The 23,091-nt window shown below is 31.5% G+C and overlaps 1 pseudogene; it reads right to left on the minus strand.

The window, feature by feature from the left end:
* Positions 1-356: 356 nt before the first annotated feature.
* Positions 357-23,091, minus strand: part of LOC139494148 (uncharacterized) — a 31,663-nt pseudogene continuing 8,928 nt past the window's right edge.

The following is a 23,091-nucleotide window of genomic DNA, read 5'->3' on the forward strand; positions in this document are numbered from 1 at the left end:
TGCCGAAGTGGGGCGTCCGTTTGGCTGTGCGGGATGTATCAAGTTCGCAGTCACGTCCGGTCAGATTGGGGACGTTAAATCCGATGCCTCGTGTAAGGAGAGTGCCACGCTCTTTGCACGTTAAGAACACTTGCAACCTTGCAACAACTCTTTGAGGGGTCCGTAGGTGGCCTGTTGCAAAGCAAAATGTCTGTCCTTATCCAAAATACCCTCATTTTCCAGTGGCAGTCCAAATTTCCCCGACCATCTCAGATGGCCTCTATTATTTCAAGACCTACCTATAGTATTTATTGTGAACTTGTTCTCGTCCTGAATATGACTGAAATATTTGCCACTGGACGTTAAGCAACCAACAACTAATCAGCAGTACAACCTTCACCATCATTCATCTGACCATCGTCTTTTCCAGAGCTCAAATCAGCAGTACAACCTTCACCATCATTCATCTGACCATCATCATTTCCAGAGCTCAAATCAGCAGTACAACCTTCACCATCGTTCATCTGACCATCATCATTTCCAGAGCTCAGATCATCAGTTCAACCTTCACCATCGTTCATCTGAACAGCGTCCTTTGCAGATATCACGAGCAGCAGAATAATGAAGGAAAAAAAATACCTCAAAACATGACTAAGTCTAGAGTCCTAATCTCAAATGTAGGTCATCACTTGTGAATGCTCAGTACTATCCAGGGCACATCCATTCATGAAGTTTAGTTGATGCAATATATTTAGTTCCAAAAGAATATCAGAACATAAACGCAAAACTTAACCAGAGCAGCTCAGGCATAAATTGTATTTAAAGTCATTATGCTAAGTTTACACAAATGGATGTGAAGAATTGGGATTCCATGAGACGCATAAAATTCTTGGCATCTCAAGGCATAGTTGCAGGATAATTCATTTACTTGGAACTATTTGTCATGTCTGTAGTTCCCTTTTGGAATCATTATTTTATCACCATTTTCTAATTTTAGTTCACGGGTTCGAAATGATTATTAATGAACTGTGGATAATAAAAAAAAACTTTAAGGCATGCTCAAGCTTTTCTGGTTCCATTATTGAACGATGAAATTGTTTGCCTTTTCGTTCATAGTGCATGTAAAGAGGCATATTGCCTAGCCTCGTCAATCTTATACATTGTTAGTCCAGGTATCATATTTTGAAGTTTAGAATATTTTGCGCGTGAACAGTTGTTTTCACGACAAAAATGTGACGTACAATTAAAGGCAACAAAGCGTCAAAATACAGTCGTTCTTTTCTTTTATTTTTTGTTAACGTTAATACTGCAAATATTGACATTAAAATGTCCAAAATGTTACTAATAATTGCAAAGTGAGGGAATATAAATCCTTCAGTTATACTGCAACGGATATTCTAGATAGTATCAACAGATTTGACTCACAACAATATTTGATTGAAAAGACTTTCTGACGTTTGTTGTGGACATCGAAATAAAGATTGTTCATGAGCACTAAAATACGTATCGTATGTTGTTTTTAGTTTAAGACACACTTTTGAAAATAAATACTTACAATCTAGTTGTTGAGCTCGGTATATTCGATGGAACTGTCGTAAGAGATCTGTATCTGCAATCAACAGTCTTACCCGAGTAACTACATGTGGTAGGGCATCCATTGACGGTGATGCAGGATGGATATAAAAGTTAAAATGTCTAATTGTACTTGCATTTCTACCTAAATTTCCTTTATTTGTAAAATCATTTTGATTTTGTTTCTCCCCATAATCTGACATAGGTGTTAGGGGGAGAACATCAAGGGGAAGACCATTCACTTCTATTTTTCCATATCTAACTTTCCTGTATGGGAAAGATCGTTTTTTCCCACTGCTTTTGCTAAAAAAAACAAAAAAACTATTTCTTAAAATACCTTTAAAAATTATTTTTGTTGAGCCTTTGAGTGAATACAAAAAAGCGAGACATAGTGATTCTACATTCTGTTTCGTCAGCGTCCACAAATTCTGATTGAAGTATCCAAAGAATGGTAAAATTTGTTGAAAAATGTTGCAAATTTTCAATAAACGAAGTTGGTTTAATTTTACTTATAATACAATTGTCAATACGTATAAGAACATAATCTTGTTCAAATGACCGATTTAAGGTAACATGAAATACAATTATTATAAAAGTTGTCAAATTTACAGTATAATGTGAAAAATTATTAATATACCGATGGCAGGTTTAAAACATATTCTGTACAATTATTCATAAAAAGTGGTCGATTTCGGTTTTATCTAATACAATTTTCCTAAAAATGGTTAAATTAACTGAAAAATGTAAATTTTGAACGAAGCTGTGGTTTGATCTTTTTTATATCTGACACAAATATTAGAACATAAAAGAAAATTATCTTAATCAAATTACCGATTAAAGGTAACATCAAATACAATTATAAAAAAAAGTTTTCAAATTTTCGGTAAAACATTTAATCTAGTACGGACCTACCATTTGTTTATCCTTATTATTATTTGTGGTAATTATTCAAGATAAGATTTTTTTATCTTCCTTACCTGGCCAGATAAAATGTTTTTCTCAAAATTCAGAATCAAATATATTATTTCCGGAAGAAACATGCCTGAACAATGGTCGGTCCGGGACACATGTTTTATTTGAATTATTTGTTACGCACTATTAGATTTTCAGTTTACATGAAAGAGGGACGAAAGATACCAAAGGGACAGTCAAACTCGTAAATCTAAAACAAACAAACAACAGCACACATGACACAACATAGAAAACCAAAGAATAAACAACACGAACCCCACCACAAATCTAGGGGTGATCTCAGGTGCTCCGGAAAATGTATATATACATGGATATGCATTATTAACACAATGCTGTAAGTGAAAATCTATATCTGTAGATAATTAGCCTTTCTTTTAGAAAGAGCTGCACACAGCTTTACAATTGATACCATTTCCCATCTAGGATGACGATACAAGGAACCGATCACTTTAAATGTTTGTAGCTCTTTGATAACATGTTCTACATACAATCTTCTCTTTTGTGAAGAATGTCATATTCTCGTTTGAGTCTTCGATCCATCCGTAATATCCAGTGTAGCGATAGCTGAATTAAACAGTTCATGAGCTTTTTTCATAGAGTCTAACATAATAGTGTCACATTGAGATATCATTTTCTCATAGAAGGATCTCCTAACATCCTGTTCAACTTCTTTTCAGTTCTTGCTTGAACACTTCTTCCATTGCATCGGACGCGTAACTTGTATTAAATTTCAGACTTATTCCAAGGAAGCCTGGATTACGATCTAGATTTTTGAAGTATACCAAGGATTCCTTCATAGTTACGGTTTTCATCCTTTCTTTTAGTAATCCTTCAATTTAAGCGAATAGTTCCGCTGGATCAAGTTTATCTGTTTAGTCCAGATAATTCGGATCAGATGTGTCATCCCTATTTTGGGAATCACTATAACTAGAAGTCGTCGGATTAGGTTGACTAGATGGAATTTTAGGTGACAAATCTAAATCAAAGTCACTGTTAAATTCAGTATCAGGCCTGAGAAATGGAGCTCCGAAGCCAATAGCTTGATTTCTGTTCATAGTGAAAATCAGAATGGTTAAAAGTAAGAGATGGCTCTCTTTATATATATTATTTTGATAATTAGCAGAGGAAATAAAAGTCATTAATCTTAACTTCATAAGAGGGGCACGAATTTTCGAATCCTGTTCAACAAGCTTGCTCTTTTGTTAAATTTCTGAAGAATCGGACGTTGAGTCCTATGTTCTTCAACCATATAACATTGATTGGATCATCAGTGATTGACCGAAGGTCATTCAAAGAGATTCTAACGAGAGGGTCTCCACAGAAAGCTTGCATAATTTTGTAAAATAACAGAGCCCGCGCCACAATCAATAAAATGGTTAAATTATAACGACACCTGTATATGTGTCCTTGTAGCATTTATCATTGAACGGATTAATTATTATCACTATCCCTATGTACAGTCCCTGAATTTCATATGGGATATATAAAAAAAACAATAGTCAATTGTTGCATTTACATTATTGATATTAATTTAAAAAGAAAAGAAATATAAATTTCATACATTACCAAAACGCTGATAATAAAAAAAATATGAAAAATAAAGACATTACATAAATTATCAATTATTTTTTTTAAATAATAGAAAGGAATACCAGTCATGCTAGAATATCACTGTATGCCATTTAATTAAATTCTTTAATGTGTGACATTTGGCGAAAATTATTAAGACATAGAAAAAAGTGGTTCTTTTCTAACCAATTCAACAGGATTGAATTAACACCAAAAGAAAACAAACAAGTACAAAATTTCACATGGTTCGATGGAAATTATATCATTATATACCCAAAGTATTTACTCTAATTATAATAAATACAGTAGTCAGACGACAATTTAAACATACAGTTATTGTTTAATACAATTTCTTTACATTTTGAATGGCTTCTTTACGCTGTTTTAAGAACAGGATAACAAAGTACACGCTTTGTTTATAAGTATAACTCATTTCAATCAACTGGTGAACACAAAGTTCAAAAACAATCAAAAGAAAAACATTTAGAATGAAAATTCCAACTTACCAATTTTTAGCAGAAAGCAAAAGTTGCATTTCAATGCTGACATGCAAGTATAATGAAAGGTTCTGCAACATAAACTGCATTACCTCTGTTAAATTAACATTGTTTAGCTCTGTGATAATTGAGATTATTATATCTCAGATCGCATATATTTCAAACAATTCTATTGGGTGATCAAATATACCGTCATTTTCCATTGACAGTCCAAATTTCCCCGACCATCATCCCAGATGGCCTCTATTATTTCAAGACCTACCTATAGTATTTATTGTGACTTTTTTCTCGTCCTGAATATGCATGAAATATTTGCCACTGGACGTGAAGCAACCAACAATCAATCCATATATTGGGTGAAACAATATCACATGACATGGAATAGTTGCAAGGAAGGACGAATTACACATAAAACTTACACCAGTGGTGAACAACCCTATAACCCTATTATTCACCGGTGAATAACCTTTCTGTTTGTTGATTTGTACTTGAGTTACCTCTCATGAAAATGACGTTACAGACGTAAATAAACAAGTGTTTGTTACAATTGTATTATAAAACCAGCGTCAGTTGCTTCATCTGAAATACTGGAATATCTATAATACTAAATTAGGCGAGGTCCAATTTGTCAGACGTCATTAGGGGAAAAACGACAAATAAAAGAAATCAATTTTATATATAGTTAACATAAAAAATAGTGTTGATTTAAAATTATACCGCTCCACATCCTTTTGTTATTCACATATTTAATATTGTCAATTAAAAAGTTCCGGGTCGAATGCGATACCGATACTAATAGCATATTCACCTGTAACTTATTGCATCCGATGCCTCGTGTAAGGAGACTGCCACGCTCTTTGCACGTTAAGAACCCTTACAACAGGTGACCTGCAAGGCAAAATTTCTGTCCCTATCCAATATACCCTCATTTTCCAGTGGCAGTCAAAATTTCCACGACCATCATCCCAGATGGCCACTATTTATCAACTTACCTATTGTACGTATTGTGAACTTGTTCTCGTCCTGAATATGCATGAAATATTTGCCACTGGACGTTAAGCAACCAACAATCAATCAATACGTATTGCATTATCTGTACGTTTCGCATCTGACAGGCGCACGGTGTATTTAGAATTTTGCTATATACACGGATTCATAACAAAGGCACAACTGCAAGGATTACAAGTAATTTCTATTTAGTAATGAAAATCAATTGACTTACTGACTAACATTTTATAACATATATAGACTGCAGCCTTTTGTTGTCCTTTCCCCTAACCTTAATAATAATAAATATATGTTAGTACTTTATTCTATGACCCCAGAGACTTCAACTCCATCTTTGCAAAATTTGTGTGAACCGCTCAACATTTGTATGCAGAACATATACAAATGTAGAAATCATAAATAGTCTCACTTTATTTTCAAAAAATACAAATGTGCTATGTTTTGGATCGGATATATACTATACGTTTCCTTTGACATATTAAAATATTTTTGAAGAAAAAAAAACCAAATCATATTCTTGTAAAGTAAGATACCCATTTTTTCATCTGTTAACAGGTTTTTTGGCCTCCTCAATTAACAGGTCTCTGACTGTCCTGCTTTGGCCTCTGTTGTTACGGGTCTTTTTGATGTTATCCATGTCAACTCTATGATACTACAACAATTCACAATTACTTCCATGGAGTTAAAAAGTTCTTTGAGCATTTTCAATAAGTTGCCATTTTATTTTGCCCCCAATTATGCATATTCAAATGATGATAAACTTAAAAAAAAAGAATCCATCTTTACAGGTTAATACCAATGTTATTTAGTTTTACATTCTTATTTGATTACTTCAGCTGATATAATGAGGAATTTATCTAACAAAAATAAAGTGCTCTAAAATTAAGACAAACCTGCTGTACATAATGGTCCAAGTGGGATTTTGCAAAAATGTTAACTGCAATTTTAGCAAAATCTGGAAATATATTTAGGAGGTCGAAAACACTCATCCCACCTTATCCTGGCACCAAAATATCCGGTCCATTATATGTCCTTGCATTTGACAAGATAAGAAAATATTAGCTGTATAAGACGAGTGCATCAAACAGGTATACAAAATGCAAATTCTCCTTTGAAAATATATTTCAGAAATAACAAGTATTTTTGACAGACATATGAAATTTACTAACCTATTAACTGTTGTATATTGGAACATATTCAGATATAGAAGTGTGTACTTTATCAAATTAAAGTCCTATTAAACAAGTGACGGGTGAAAAATAATGTTTATCAAATTCTTGAACCAATGAATGTATATATCATAAACTTAGTCTTCTGTGCGATTGTCTTTTTTTTTCAAAAGTATATCGTATAATCGTAATTTTTTTTCTCTCTGTTATGATTTAACAAATATGGCAGCTCATTAAATGCCGTGTTTTGATTCCAAAGTTTACCAATTGTCACCTTATAGTAAACAATCAACCGAAAAGACATGGATATTGAGCATGTTTTATATGTACAATCCGATAATAGTTTGATAATAGTTTATTTCAGTGACAGACCCATGCCTGTTGTGTATACAAATTTAAAAATTTAAAAAAAGTATATGTACATAAGTTTAATAATGAAAACTATCCATTTTGTTATATGCATATTTTTTTTTTTTAAATTTGAGGTTTCATATGACTTGAAAAAATGTATTGTTGTAATTCTTTTGGAAAAATATAAAACACGATGTTTGTCATCTATTATTCAAATCAGATGTTGGTTTTCTCTTTAAAGGGTATTTGCCGTCAATTGTTTTTATGACACAAACATATTTTATGAAATGCATCAATATGGATGTGCTAATTATAACCCCAAAAAATGATTATATAATATTGTGGTGTAAACTGCAGAACAAGCTTTGTTTAAGAAAGAAAAAAAAGAAAAATATATGCTTTTTTTGTTCATCATGAACCTTTTAAATTATTCTGGTTTAGAAATTGGGGAAAATATTTAGGTAAAATATAAAAAGGGCAATACCCCAATGGTCTTTTTCTAGGCTTGAACTGTATTTTACCGGTTAACAGGCTACAGCTCTCCAAACAGCTCAAATCTGTGTTGAAAATTTGTGAAATGATGTGTCCAATGATAACTGAAGCATTTTTCAATACAAACAAATTTAAAGTTTATTTTAATAATTTATAATGATATTATAATGTTTATTTTATATGATGGATGCAGTGTCATACAAACAACATTTCCCCACTAAAAGAAAAATGATATGACACCAAATATAATCATGAAATGTATTAAGCAGTTTTCTTTAATTGTTGTTCTATTTTTTTTACATTCCTTGACCGGTGTGAGAAAAAAAATTTACTCAAAAATGTAGCAATTTTTGTCGAGCCTGCAACTTTTGTTGCAGAAAGCTCGACATAGGGATAGAGATCCGGCAGCGTTAGCTAACTTCTTAAAAGCTTTATATTTTAGAAGGTGGAAGACCTGGATGCTTAATACTTTGCATATAGATGCAAGCTTCTGTCAGTCACATGTCCAATGTCCTTGACCTCATTTTCATGGTTCAGTGACCACTTAAAAAAAAGTTCAGATTTTTTGTAATGTTTAATTCTCTCTTATAAGTAATAGGATAACTATATTTGATATGTGCGTACCTTGCAAGGTCCTAATGTCTGTCACAGTTTTCACTTGACCTCGACCTCATTTCATGGATCAGTGAACAAAGTTAAGTTTTGGTGGTCAAATCCATATCTCAGATACTATAAGCAATAGGGCTAGTATATTCGGTGTATGGAAGGACTGTAAGGTCTACATGTCCAACTGGCAGGTGTCATCTGACCTTGACTTCATTTTCATGGTTCAGTGGTTATAGTTAAATTTTTGTGTTTTGGTCTGTTTTTTTCATACTATATGCAATAGGTCTACTATATTTGTTGTATGGAATGATTGTAAGGTGTACATGTCTAGCGGGCAGATGCCATGTGACCTTGACCTCATTTTCATGGTTCAGTGGTCAAAGTTACTTTTTTGAGTTTTGGTCTTTTTATCTAATACTATATGCCATAGGTCAACTATATTTGGTGTATGGAAATATTTTATGATGTTTATGTCAGTAACACAGGTTTCTTTTGACCGTGACCTCATTTTCACGGTTCATTGCACAGTGTTAAGTTTTTGTGTTTTGGTCTTTTTCTTAACCTATAAGTAATAGGTCAACTATATATGTTGTATAGAAGCATTGTTAGCTGGACATGTCTGCCTGGCATGGTTCATCTGACCTTGACCTCATTTTCATGGTTCATTGCTCTTTGTTTAGTAATCTTGGTTAATGTTAAGTTTATGAGACAGTTGTAATAAAGCTTTATACTTAGGACTATCAACATAATATCAATGATTAGAATAGAAGACGAGACATTTCAGCGAGGTTTTTTTCAGTAAATTTTACTACTTTTTGAATATTCATTCAGATATAACGTAAATTGATAATTTTTCAACATTTTACTGTTAATTTGTCAATTTTTTTGATAATTTATTTGATGTTACCTTAAATAGTTTATTTGTTCATGATAGTTTTTCAATTTGTATTGACAATTGTATAAAAAGTATTCTTGAACTAACCAAAGCTTTAATTAAAAATTTCAACATTTTCTCAATAACATTTTTTCAGTGACCTTTACTACTTTTTGAATATTCATTCAGATTTCAGCTATATTTAAAATTGCAACATTTTACTGTAAATTTGACAATTTGTTTGATAATTTATTTGATGTTACCTTAAATCGTTTATTTGATCATGATGAGTTTCTAATTTGTATTGACATATGTATTAGAAGTAAAATTAAAACAACCACTGCTTTATTTAAAAATTGCAACATTTTCTCAGTAACATTTTTTCAGTAAACTTTACTACTTTTTGGATATTCATTCAGATTTTAGCTCTCTTGATAATTTTTCAACATTTTACTGTTCAATTGTTAATTTATTTGATGTTACTTGAAATCGTTTACTTTATTAAGATAATTTTCTAATTTGTATTCAATTTGACAATTCTATTAAAAGTCAACTTGAACTTACCAAAGCTTTATTTAAAATTGCAACATTTTTTCAGTAAATTTTACTACTTTTTGGATATTCTTTCAAATTGTACCTATATTGATAATTTTTCGACATTTTACCGTACATTTGACTTTTTTAATAATTGTATATTATGTTACCTTAAATTTGTCATTTGATCAAGACAATTTTCTAATTTGTATTGACAAATGTATTAGAAGTAAAATTAAAACAATCACAGCTTTATTTAAAAATTTCAACATTTTTTCAGTAACAATTGTTTTTCAGTTAATTTTACATCTTTTTGGATATTCAATGAGATTTTACCTATATTGATAATTTTTAACATTTTACTGTAAATTTGTCAATTTTTTCTATTATTGTATATGAAGTTACCTTAAATCGTTTATTTGATCAACACATTTTTTTAATTTGTATTGACAAATGTATTTGAAATAAAATTGAAACAACCACAGCTTTGTTTAAAAATTTCAACATGTTTTCAGTAATATTTTACTACTTTTTGGATATTCATTCAGATTTTAGCTCTATTGATAATTTTTCAACATTTTACTGTAAATTGTCAATTTTTTGATAATTTATTTGATCAAGATAATTTTCTAATTTATATTGACAATTGTATAAGAAGTAAACTTGAACTAACCAAAGCTTTAATTAAAAATTACAACATTTTTTGAGTAACATATTTTATTCAGTAAATTTTACTACTTTTTTTATATTCATTCAGATTTTACCTAAATTGATATTTTTAAACATTTTACTGTAAATTTGTCATTTTTTTTTCACAATTTATTTGATGTTACCTTAAATCGTTTAATTGATCAAGATAATTTTCTAATTTGTATTGACAATTGTATTAAAAGTAAACTTGACCTAACCAAAGCTTTAGTTAAAAATTGAAACAATTTTTCAGTAACATTTTTTTCAGTAAGTTTTACTACTTTTTAGATATTCATTCAGATTTTACATGTATTGATAATTTTTCAACATTTTACTGTACATTTGATAACTTTTTTTATTATTGTATATGATGTTACCCTTAATCGGTCATTTCATCAAGATGATTTTCTAATGTGTATTAACAAATGTATTAGAAGTAAAATTGAATCAACGACAGCTGTTTTTAAAAATTTCAACATTTTCTCAGCAAAATTTTTTCAGTAAACTTTACTACTGTTTGGATATTCATTCAGATTTGTCAATTTTTTTTTGATAATTTATTTAATGTTACCATAAATCGTTTAATTCAAAATGTTGCATTTTTTTAAAAAATGCTGTGGTTGGTTCAAGTTTACTTCTAATACAATTGTCGATGCATATTACAAAGTTATCTTGATCAAATGACCGATTTAATGTAACATTGTTACAAGTTTAAAAAAAATTGTCAAATTGACAGTAAAATCTGGAAAAATATCAATAAGGTATAATCCGAATGAAAATCCAAAAAGTGGCAAAATTTACTGAAAAATGTTGCAATTTTTTTAGAAGACTGGTTGGTCCAAGTTTACTTTTAATACAATTGTCGGTACATATAACAAAATTGTCTTGTTCAATTGACCGATTTAATGTAACATTACTACAATTATTGAAAAACTTTGAAAAAAATATCAATAATGGTATTATCCGAATGAATATCTAAAAAGTGGTAAAATTAACTGAAAAATTGCATTTTTATGTCCCACCTACGATAGTAGAGGGGCATTATGTTTTCTGGTCTGTGCGTCCGTTCGTCCGTCCGTTCGTTTGTCCGTTCGTCCGTCCGTCTGTTCGTTCGTCCGTCTGTCCCGCTTCAGGTTAAAGTTATTGGTCAAGGTAGTTTTTGATGAAGTTGAAGTCCAATCAACTTGAAACTTAGTACACATGTTCCTTATGATATAATCTTTCTAATTTTAAAGCCAAATTAAACTTTTGACCCCAATTTCACGGTCCACTGAACATAGAAAATGAAAGTTCATGTTTCAGGTTAAAGTTTTTGGTCAAGGTAGTTTTTGATGAAGTTGAAGTCTGAAATCCTATATAATTTTTGTTTTTGTTTTTAAACAAGCTGTACATGATTGTAAAATTTAAGCGATTTTTGTAATTTAGTTCTTTTTTTTATTTCGATATCACCTATATTTCTCCTATTAGTTCAACTGAAAAAAGGGAGGTTAACAAAAATTAGTTTTTTATACTGATAACAGTAAGAGATTTGTTTCAGCCAAATTGATTATAGCAACTTTTCTGTCATCCCTTGTTACATGCTTCTATGATAATGATAGCAGCTGCCAAAAAAAATCTGTAAAACTGTCTCCTACACAAGGAAACGGCATTATGTCTTTTCTTCTAGGATTAAGTTTAAAAACATCAGCAGAATGAGGTTATGCAAACAGCAAAACCTACAGAGCAAGAGACAGTAGCCATTAACAATGACATTTAATGTGCGTATTGTTATGCGTTTACTTTTCTACATTGGTTAGAGGTATAGGGGAGGGTTGAGCTCTCACAAACATGTTTAACCCCGCCGCATTTTTGCGCCTGTCCCAAGTCAGGAGCCTCTGGCCTTTGTTAGTCTTGTATTATTTTAATTTTAGTTTTTGTGTACAATTTGGAAATTAGTATGGCGTTCATTATCACTGGACTAGTATATATTTGTTTAGGGGCCAGCTGAAGGACGCCTACGGGTGCGGGAATTTTTCGCTACATTGAAGACCTGTTGATGACCCTCTGCTGTTGTTTTTTTATTTGGTCGGGTTGTTGTCTCTTTGACACATTCCCCATTTCCATTCTCAATTTTACTATTTGTCAATCTCAAATTTTTTGTAAGACATTGTAATTTTAATGTTATATTTAACATTGCAATAAACACGCTTGCCCCAAAACCAGGTTCATCCAGGTTTCGTTCCCGAGAGTATCACATTACAGTTTGCCAGGTAAATCCAGAAAAGCGTTTTGGACACATGAAATCATTAAACATGTTGTTTTCAATTTTTTAAGTTGACAATGATTGGCATGTAGGGATGCAGCTTTTACTTGGCTAATGATGAAATTCACTAGTAATCAGACAACCTTTAATGTGGACCCTGCTATGATTATTTATTTATTAAACCCGAGATGGAAAAAGTCAAGACTCTACCTAAATGTAAACAACAAATTAACAATTAACTTACCTTTGTCCATAAGATATAAAAACTTTCCAACTTTTGTAATTTCTTGAACAGCCAATGGACATTGGTAAACATGTTTATTGATTTCTTCTGAATGGCACATGTGTCTATAAAAAGCCTGCCTGTCTGTCTCTGGTACATCCAAGTTTGCAAACACAGTTGACATGTAATGTCTCATTTGGGTGGCGTTAATCTCTTTTGTCAGCCCTGCCTGCTTACATACTTTGTTTACACTATTCCATCCATTAACATGAAAGTTGGAGCCTTTGATGTTTGGAAATACAATATGTGGAAGGGTGAAATTTAAATGGTTTGTATGTATATAGTTTTAATTTTCAGAATTGTACTTTGATCTATATGATGTTATGTTTTTCTGTATAATAAAATATCCATTGGAACGTATTTATTGGATTTGTTTACTTATTTACAGAATAGAATCTTATGTCAATAATAAAAGAATAAAGCATGCTGTTTTGTTTATCTTTATATGCTAATTAAGGTGATGACCTGAGTTCTGGTATGTGAACCCTTTAAATGCCTATTCATAGTACTGATGGTCAGTATTGGTCACTTTGTCTATTCTCATTGGTCAGTTAAATCACATGTATATGTGTGGAGGGAAATCACTTTGTTCTTTGAAATTTCTTCTTTTGGTTTTACTCAGCATGAAGGCAGACATTTTGAACTATATACACTTATTCATATTCTGATGTCCATTTGAGTCTTTATATTCAGCCACTGTGTTACTTTGTCATCATATCATTCATTTAGGTATTTATGATTACTCACATATATATAATTGTCATTTAATTAATAATTCTAGTGTATTTGAAATGAGTGATTGATTGACTGACGGATAATACAGCTAAATTGATTAAATGGTTAAAAACTATAAAAAGTATTAAAAACGTTTATGAGTTAATATTTAAAACCATAAGATATTAATATAAACTATCTGAGTAGTATTTTTCATTAAACTAGTAAATATAAACTAAAAGTAAAGGTTCATGTACAAAATGTGTATTAGTGTAATTGTGCATTTTTGTGGCACAATAGTTATATTCCTTATTTTATATTCTGGAGTTACTATGACTATGTACTGTTGATTCCATCCTATGAGGGGATATTGTTATTGACCTTTGCATCTAAGTGTGAGGTAAGCATTGAGTTGGGTTTTATATGTTTTGCTATCAATGCTTATTATTTTGTTTGCTTGTGCTTATTTTTAATTGCTTTGCTCTGCTTAACATTATCTATTTAGTTTGTTTCGTGTAGAATCTAGTTTTGCATGTAATTATATTTTTAAGACATTATAATAATTGAATAGTTTGTAAATCAATAAGCGACTTAATTCAATTAGATTACATTGATATTTTGTTAGAATAACAAAATAAGAGAAAGATGAAGAAATTGTATTCTTTATTTTAATTGGAAATTCATTGAGTTCATATTGTACTCATGTTATTATTCCTGAACCATTGGTTATGATTTTACATTTAATTACAGGGTCTTTTGTTTACAACCTTTTCGTTAGCATAATACTTTTTCGTTAACATAATAAACAGAAATCCAAAACCTGAGGAGTGTTTTATTTGTGTTTAAATCCAAGAAAACCACTCGACAACACATATATATGTTACTAGGGTTTACACCTGCCATCTGTCTTATCTGTGGATCAGTAAGCTTTTGTATAGCTTTACAAGAATCTTTCGGAATGAGCGTTGGGAGCATATGGCACACACTTTTGCCAGACTGATATGACAATTTATTTATTTCAAATAATTCAAGTTCCTCTGATGTTTTGGCTTTTTTCTTGTTGGTTTCAGCTAACCAGACACCATCTTTTGCATCATTCCATTCTTTTATAGTAAGTCTACTTGGTTCTCCTCCCCGCTTGGCATTGAACAGTGTTATTCTGGCTACCACAAGATCTCTAAGCCGGGGATATTCATTCATATCTAAAATCTTGTATGGGTCATCCATCTGTGCAATTTCAGTCAGAGTGTAATTCCGCAATCTTCTTACATCATCATCAAGAGGTAAATATTGTGGTCGTCTAAGGTTTTCCTGTCTATTCTTATTACAATTGTATTCAGCTCCATCGAATATCTCCTTTTTGTAGTAATCAAATAATGTTTTGAATTCCTCAATTTTTACCAGCTTATCTTTCTTACCCTGCAATAAATGCTGCCCTTTTATGTGTCTCATAACATTTTTTAAAAGGTGACCTACATTTTTTTTTAATCCAGATTTTATACCACCATCGTCTTGTGCAGCCATCACATGGATAGCATCCATAAAAGTGGTAAAGTGTTCCATTTTAAACATGTCTAATGTTAAATTTATGTCTATGCCAATTTTAGCTGCCTCGCTTTTAAAACAAAAGAAAAGATTTGCTATCATCCTCATGTACTTCATTATATTTTTTCTGCTCTGTGTTGTTTTTGTCCTTCCTTGCTGCAAATCTTCTGTAACTGTGAAATCCAAAGTCTTTAAGTTATTTATCAGTTTTACAAAACGTTCCACTTGTGTCATCCAAAAAAGCCACTTAAGATGTCTGCCTTATATTCTTCAGAGTAACCATCATCTCTAACAGCAGAAAGTGGAATTGCAGTTGGTGCAATTGTTGTTCCATTTGCTGCTGTACATTTGATTCTGTGAATCTTCAAGTGTTCTTTTACAAAATACCCCTGACATGAGGAACACATAGTCCTATTTTCCATTGCATTTCCTTCCCTCTGTTTTCTTGCCTGCTTTTCCTTAACTATTTGATTCACATCAAAGTCTTCCTCTTTCATCAGCATCAAGTTGTACTGGTGATAGCCTCTCCTTTTCAAATTGCATAAAACCTGATTTCTGTCTTTTACTGGAAGCTGCTTTGCTGCCTTTACCTCATCGTTGTCTCTATGTTTAGTTAGAATCTGCCTGCTTAATCGACTTTGAAATATCCACAAAATGGAGATGGTCTTTTTGGATTTCTTTTTCCTTCAAAACAGAATAATAAAAGATAAATAACAAATCATCAATATGAACTCAGACCAAACACAAGAATTACTATAAGACCATGTTTTACTCATCTGGAATCTATGCATTTTGTAGACTAGTTTTTTTTAAAAGTAACTAGCTGTGCTATGAGTGCATGATACGCCCATCACTTTTTCAAAGAAAGATGTTCCACAACTCCTCAATGTCATCAGATTTTTATTAGAACTAATATATATGTGTCCAAAAGTACAATGATGCATCACTCACACTATCATATCATAAAGATCATGTGTACTATATTAGTTTCAAATTGACAATGATTGGCATGTAGGGATGCAGATTTTATTTGGCTAATGATGAAATTCACTAGTAATCAGACAACCTTTAATGTGAACCCTGCTATGATTATTTGTCGAAACCCGAGAGGGAAAAAGTCAAGACTCTACCTAAATGTAAACAACGAATTAAAAATAATTTTAATTTTGCATTTTAAATGATACAATGATACAAATTTTAAAATTTATTCCTCAAGTTTAATTCATTTAGGCTCTTTTCAATTCAAATCTGTAACATTGCATGGAACTTACATCAGTTAGTTCATGTATCTATACTTAATTATTTCGTTTATTTTTTTTTTTTTTGTATTTTTGATTTAAAACGCAGTTCATTTGGCATTACACAAATCTCTATTCCTCTAATGTTCATAAAATTTGTGTATAAAATCTTGCCTAAAGGACAGCAAAGTATAACAACAGTGATTGGTATCCAACTGATATTAATGAATCCACAGTATACAGAATCAGTAAATTCCATATGGGGTGAGAGCAAGCAAAGCTCAACACCAGATGAAATTTACTGACCAGCATATATTATATTAGGTCTCTAGCACAATTTGTAAACAAGAGTGGACACACTGAAATGTCTCGCCTTCTTTACTAATCATTGATATTATGTTGATACTCCTAAATATAAAGCTTTATTACAACTGTCACATAAACTTAACATTAACCGAGAAAACTACACATTGATCAATGAACCATGAAAATGAGGTCAAGGTCAGATGAACCATGTCAGGCAGACATGTACAGCTAACAATGCTTCCATACAACAAAAATAGTTGACCTATTGGCTTTAATTTGCTTATAGTTTAAGAAAAATAGACCAAAACACAAAAACTTACCACTGAGCAATGAACCGTGAAAACCAGGTCAAGGTCAAATAAAACCTGCACGACTGTCATATAGATCATAAAATATTTCCATACACCAAATATAGTTGATCTATGACATATAGTGTTAGATAAAAAGACCAAAACTCAAAAACTTAACTTTGACCACTGAACCATGAAAATGAGGTCAAGGTCAGATGACATCTGCCCGCTAGACATGTACACCTAACAATCATTCAATACAACAAATATAGTAAACCTATTGCATAAAGTTTGAGAAAAACAGACCAAAACACAAAAACATAACTATAACCACTGAACCATGAAAATGAGGTCAAGGTCAGATGACACCTGCCAGTTGGACATGTACACCTTACAGTCCTTCCATACACCGAATATACTAGACATATTGCTTATAGTATCTGAGATATGGACTTGACCACCATAACTTAACCTTGTTCACTGATCCATGAAATGAGGTCGAGGTCAAGTGAAAACTGTCTGACGGGCATGAGGACCTTGCAAGGTACGCACATACCAAATATAGTTATCCTATTACTTATAGTAAGAGAGAATTCAACATTACAAAAAATCTGAACTTTTTTCTCAAGTGGTCACTGAACCATGAAAATGAGGTCAAGGACATTGGACATGTGACTGACGGAAACTTCGTAACATGAGGCATCTATATACAAAATATGAAGCATCCAGGTATTCCACCTTCTAAAATATATAGCTTTTAAGAAGTGAGCTAACACCGCCACTATCCCTATGTCGAGCTTTCTGCAACAAAAGTTGCAGGCTCGACAAAAATGAATCTTACCCTCTTTCTATGGGTAATTCAGATGCAGTTGTAAACCTTGATATCACAATTTTAACACAACATTAAACTGACAGTGTATTTAAAATAAAACACCCCAAATATCCTAATGTTAAAAATGTTTGCCAACTGGTCATGTTGGTACGCCTAGAAGCTCACTTGTATAAACCAAATTTCAGAAATCCTTGTATGGTAGTTCCAGAGAAAGATGTGACGAAAGTTTTAACTTGGCTATCATGTGTAAAATGATACAAGTGTTCAGTAAACATGAAGTTGTCGAGTGATGAATCTGAAAATGCATCACACGGTATAACTTACTTATATAAACCCTGAAATTTCATAAATCCTTGTCAAGTAGTTTCTGAGAAAAATGCGACGAAATTTTCATGGCATGGACAGACTGACAGATGAATGGATTGGACAGAAAGAGGTAAAACAGTATACCCCTTTTTTTTAAAGTGGGGGTATAAAAATAGTTGACCTATTGCTTAAGTACTTGAAAAACAGTGTCTCATAGACTGAAAAAAAATTATACCAAAATGTTTTATTTATCAATAAACAATATAAATTAGGTCAAGGTCAGACATACCTGCCAGACAAACATGTACACTTAACAATTATTTCATCACTAAATATAGCTGACCTATTTCGTATAGTACTTGGAAAACAGACCAAAACAAAACAAGAGTGCACACTGTGAAATGTCTCATCCTCTTTACTTATCATTGATATTATGCTGAAAGTCCTAAATATAAAGCTTTATTAAAACTGTCACATAAACTTAACATTAACCAAGAAAGCTAATCCTTGACCAATGAACCATGAAACTGAGGTCAAGGTCAGATGAACCATGCCAGACAGACATATGCAGCTAAAATTTTTTCCATACAACAAATATAGTTGACCTGTTGTTATAGTTGAAGAAAAACAGACCAAAACACAAAAACTTAACACTGAGCAATGAACAGTGAAAATGAGGTCAAGGTCGAATAAAACATGCACAACTCACCTATAAATCATAAAATGTTTCCATAAAACCAAAAATAATTGACCTATTGCATATAGTATTAGAAAAAATACTGAAACTTAAAAAAAATTACTATTATAACAAATGAACCATGAAAATGAGGTCCAGGTCAAATGACACCTGCCAGTTGGGCATGCACACCTTACAGTCCTTCCATACACCAAATATACTAGACCTTTTGCTTATAGTATCTGAAATATGGACTTGACCACCAAAACTTAACCTTGTTCACTGATCTTCGAAATGAGGTTGATGTCAAGTGAAAACTGTATGACTGGCATGAAGACCTTGCAAAGTACGCAAATACCAAATACAGTTATCCTATTACTTATAATAAGAGAGAATTTAACACTTTAAAAAATCTTTACTTTTTTTTCAAACTCAATTTCTTCACTGAATCATGAAAATAAAGTCAAGGACATTGGACATGTGACTGACGGAAACTTCGTAACTTGAGGCATTTTATAATATACAAAGTTTGAAGCATCCAGGAATTCCACCTTCTAAAATATATTAGCTTTTAAGAATTAAGCTAAAGCTGTAGCCGCGGGCTCAATATCCCTATGTTGAGCTTTCTGCAACAAAAGTTGAATGAGATATAACGAGTCCAGAACCAATCCTATATATACCAATACATATTCTTAGTATTTGACTTTATTTCATAATCTATTTTGTTCAATTCAATATTTTATCATAAATATTTGTTGTTTTTTAAGGTGTTTCGGTTAAGGTTTAACTACCAAGGCTTTTCCTCATCAGGTATCCCAAGCCTCTAACTAATAAAATAATCAGTTTCAAAGTAAAGTTCAAAGCATCCATACGCATAGAATTTAAAAATTCTGCATACCGGGATACGACACCTGGTAACTTTGTATTGATGTATTGTATTCTAAATTAAATCAGTTTATGATTTGATATAACTATTGTCTTTTATGTTGTGATTTGCTCATAGCATATACTGTTGTTCAGGAAATTCAGTGTTTGTTTAATATATAGATTTTTATCCAGAACAACAGTAGATGAATTTTTGTCAGCTTTCTTAATAATTATATTATTATTTGAACGTAAGGTTTTGAGTGCCGCTCTCTCATGTTTAGAAAGATTATTTCTAACTTTGTTTATTTTAAGTCTGCATATTTCCATCTTTGTGGCAAATAGATAATTTTCTATTGTGTTGTTTGCTAAAGAGGGTTTAAATCCCGATTTGATTCTAAAAGGATGATTGGTGTCCGCATTAGTTTTATCACTAAAGTGATATTTGCATCGCATTTTTCTACCTAGTTCGTCAAAATCTCGTAAGAGATTTTGTTTAATGTATTTTACATATGGACTGGGAATAAATTTTAATCCCTTTGCAAGAACTAATATTTCATAGTTTGTGAGATTCTCACGTGAAAACACTTCTATATAGTTTAAAGCTTTTTTTACATTTTCATGAAAGTGTTTTGTGCGTTTAAGATGGCCTTTGTTATTATTATGTATACGGAGTTTACTTTTGTATTTTATTAATCGTTTTTTCTTATCCCTTTTTCTGAGAGATCTTTTTCTATTACTCATAGTAATTTATTTATATAAAAAAAATTTTTGTGACAAAACAATTTTGTTTGTTTTGTATAATTATTTCAACTCTAATTGAGAGATGAAATGAATATATATGAAATTCAACTCTATTTGAGAGATGAAATGTATTTTATTAATTCTACTCTATTTGAGAGATGAATTGATTTGTATTTTGTTTAAATCTATTTCAAAAATTATACATTGTATATGTAAACTCTGTTGAAGTGTTTGTTCACTTTAGCCACCAAATTTAATCCTTCCTTCAATGGACTAAATAAAGCAATTAAAAAACATTGGCACCTAATTGAACAAAATGATAGCACAAAAACCATGTTTCCAAAACCTCCGATCATAGCATATAAAAGACACAAAAACTTGAAGGATCTACTTACATCCTCCAAGTTATAGGATAAACCAAGTTATAGGATAAATCACAACATAAAAGACAATAGTTATATCAAATCATAAACTGATTTAATTTAGAATACAATACATCAATACAAAGTTACCAAAAAGAAAAGTATCCCAGTATGCAGAATTTTTAAATTCTATGCGTATGGATGCTTTGGACTTTACTTTGAAACTGATTATTTTATTAGTTAGAGGCTTGGGATACCTGATGAGGAAAAAGCCTTGGTAGTTAAACCTTAACCGAAACACCTTAAAAAACAACAAATATTTATGATAAAATATTGAATTGAACAAAATAGATTATGAAATAAAGTCAAATACTAAGAATATGTATTGGTATATATAGGATTGGTTCTGGACTTATTATATCTCATTCAAGTATCCCGGTATGCAGAATTTTTAAATTCTATGCGTATGGATGCTTTGAACTTTACTTCGAAACTGATTATTTTATTAGTTAGAGACTTGGGATACCTGATGAGGAAAAGCCTTGGTAGTTAAACCTTAACCGAAACACCTTAAAAAACAACAAATATTTATGATAAAATATTGAATTGAACAAAATAGATTATGAAATAAAGTCAAATACTAAGAATATGTATTGGTATATATAGGATTGATTCTGGACTCGTTATATCTCATTCAAAAACCTTAACATTGACTTATCAACCATGAAAATAAGATTGAGGTCAGATGAAATCTGCCACACTGAGATGTACCCCTTATAATCATTCCATACACCAAAAATAGCTAACCTACTGCTTAAAACTTTAAAGAAATTAAAAAAAAATGTTTTAATGTCTGGAAACAAGAAAAATGCTTGTTTTGGTCCCTTTTTTGGTCATTTTTATAAATTTCCTGTTTACAAAATTTTGAATTTTTCGAAAAACTGAGGATTTTCTTATCTCAGGCATAGCTTAACTTTATTTGGCAAAACTTTTTGGAATTTTGGATCCTCAATGCTCTTCAATTTTGTACTTGTTTGGCTTTATAAATATTTTGATATGAGCGTCCCTGATGAGTCTTATGTAGACGAAACGCGTGCCTGGTGTCCTCAATTATAATCCTGGTACCTTTGATATCTATTTTGCCCCTAATTCCTGAATGATTGGAAGATTACCCCACAACTCAATCCCAGCCTTCGCTTTGTGATATGGAAACTTATGGTAAAATTTCAGAGAGATTCTTTCACTCACACACAAGTTATTGTCTGGAAACAAAATGCCTGTTTTTGGCCTTTTTTTCCAAAACTTTTGGTACCATAACCCCCAAAATCAATCCCAACCTTCCTTTTGGGGTAATGAAGGTAATATTTGTTAAGAGATCCATTCCCTTAAATTAAAGTAATTGTACAGAAACTCAATGTGCTTTCAAACAATGCTGACACCGAACGGACAACGACGACAGCATCAAAACATTATATGAATACAGCAAATTTTTGCCTACATAAACAACTCAATTTCTTTTCAATCAGTCACTGAACCATGAAATTGAGGAAATGACATTGGACACATGACAAACGAACACTTTGTAACATAAGGTATCTGCATACAAGATATGAAGCATCCAGGTCTTTAATCTTATGAAATATCCAGGTCTTTAATCTTACAAAACATAAGGCTTTATAAAAACTACTATTGTGACGCCGCTATTGCTGCTGGAAAGTTATACATATGTCTCACAAACTGCAACGAAATACTGCGGCGAGACAAAAAACCAAAGATGGAGGACCATCATTTGGTTTCGTTTTCTATCTTTCTAATAAGCAAGCCATATGATACAGCTGTAACTGGTTCTAAAATCAGATCCAGATGATCAACTACCTTTTTATAGTTGGCAGCCATGCATTTGTGGAAGTTGTTTTTGTCTGTTGTAGATATGTTTTTTAATCTGCTTTTCTGCATTAAACTAGTGTTTAAACAAAAAAAATATCACTATAAAGAATAATACTGGTGAAAATAATATTTCCAGACACTTTTTTTACCCTAATTAAAAGATTGGCCACAGTTGTTACCCATATCATATTTCTACATCTACATCTCTGATAAAAATAAACTGTTATCACAGAGATATGTCTCGCTTTTTTTAATTTTGATAATGCAAATGTTGAAATTAAAATAGCAACACTATTACATGTAAGTTTTGCAAATATTCAAAGTCAATGAAACATGACTGAAGGTACATGACAAGACAATCTCCATGGAAATGTGTTGTGCCATTAATGCTAATACAACTGCATACCAGATACCATTGACTTATCATAATTAGTTCTCTTTAAACAAACATAAATACAAACTAATACATGTCAACTAAGCAAAATTTCA

The sequence above is a fragment of the Mytilus edulis genome, chromosome 11 (assembly GCF_963676685.1).
Source record: "Mytilus edulis chromosome 11, xbMytEdul2.2, whole genome shotgun sequence".
NCBI classification, from domain to species: Eukaryota; Metazoa; Mollusca; class Bivalvia; order Mytilida; family Mytilidae; genus Mytilus; species Mytilus edulis.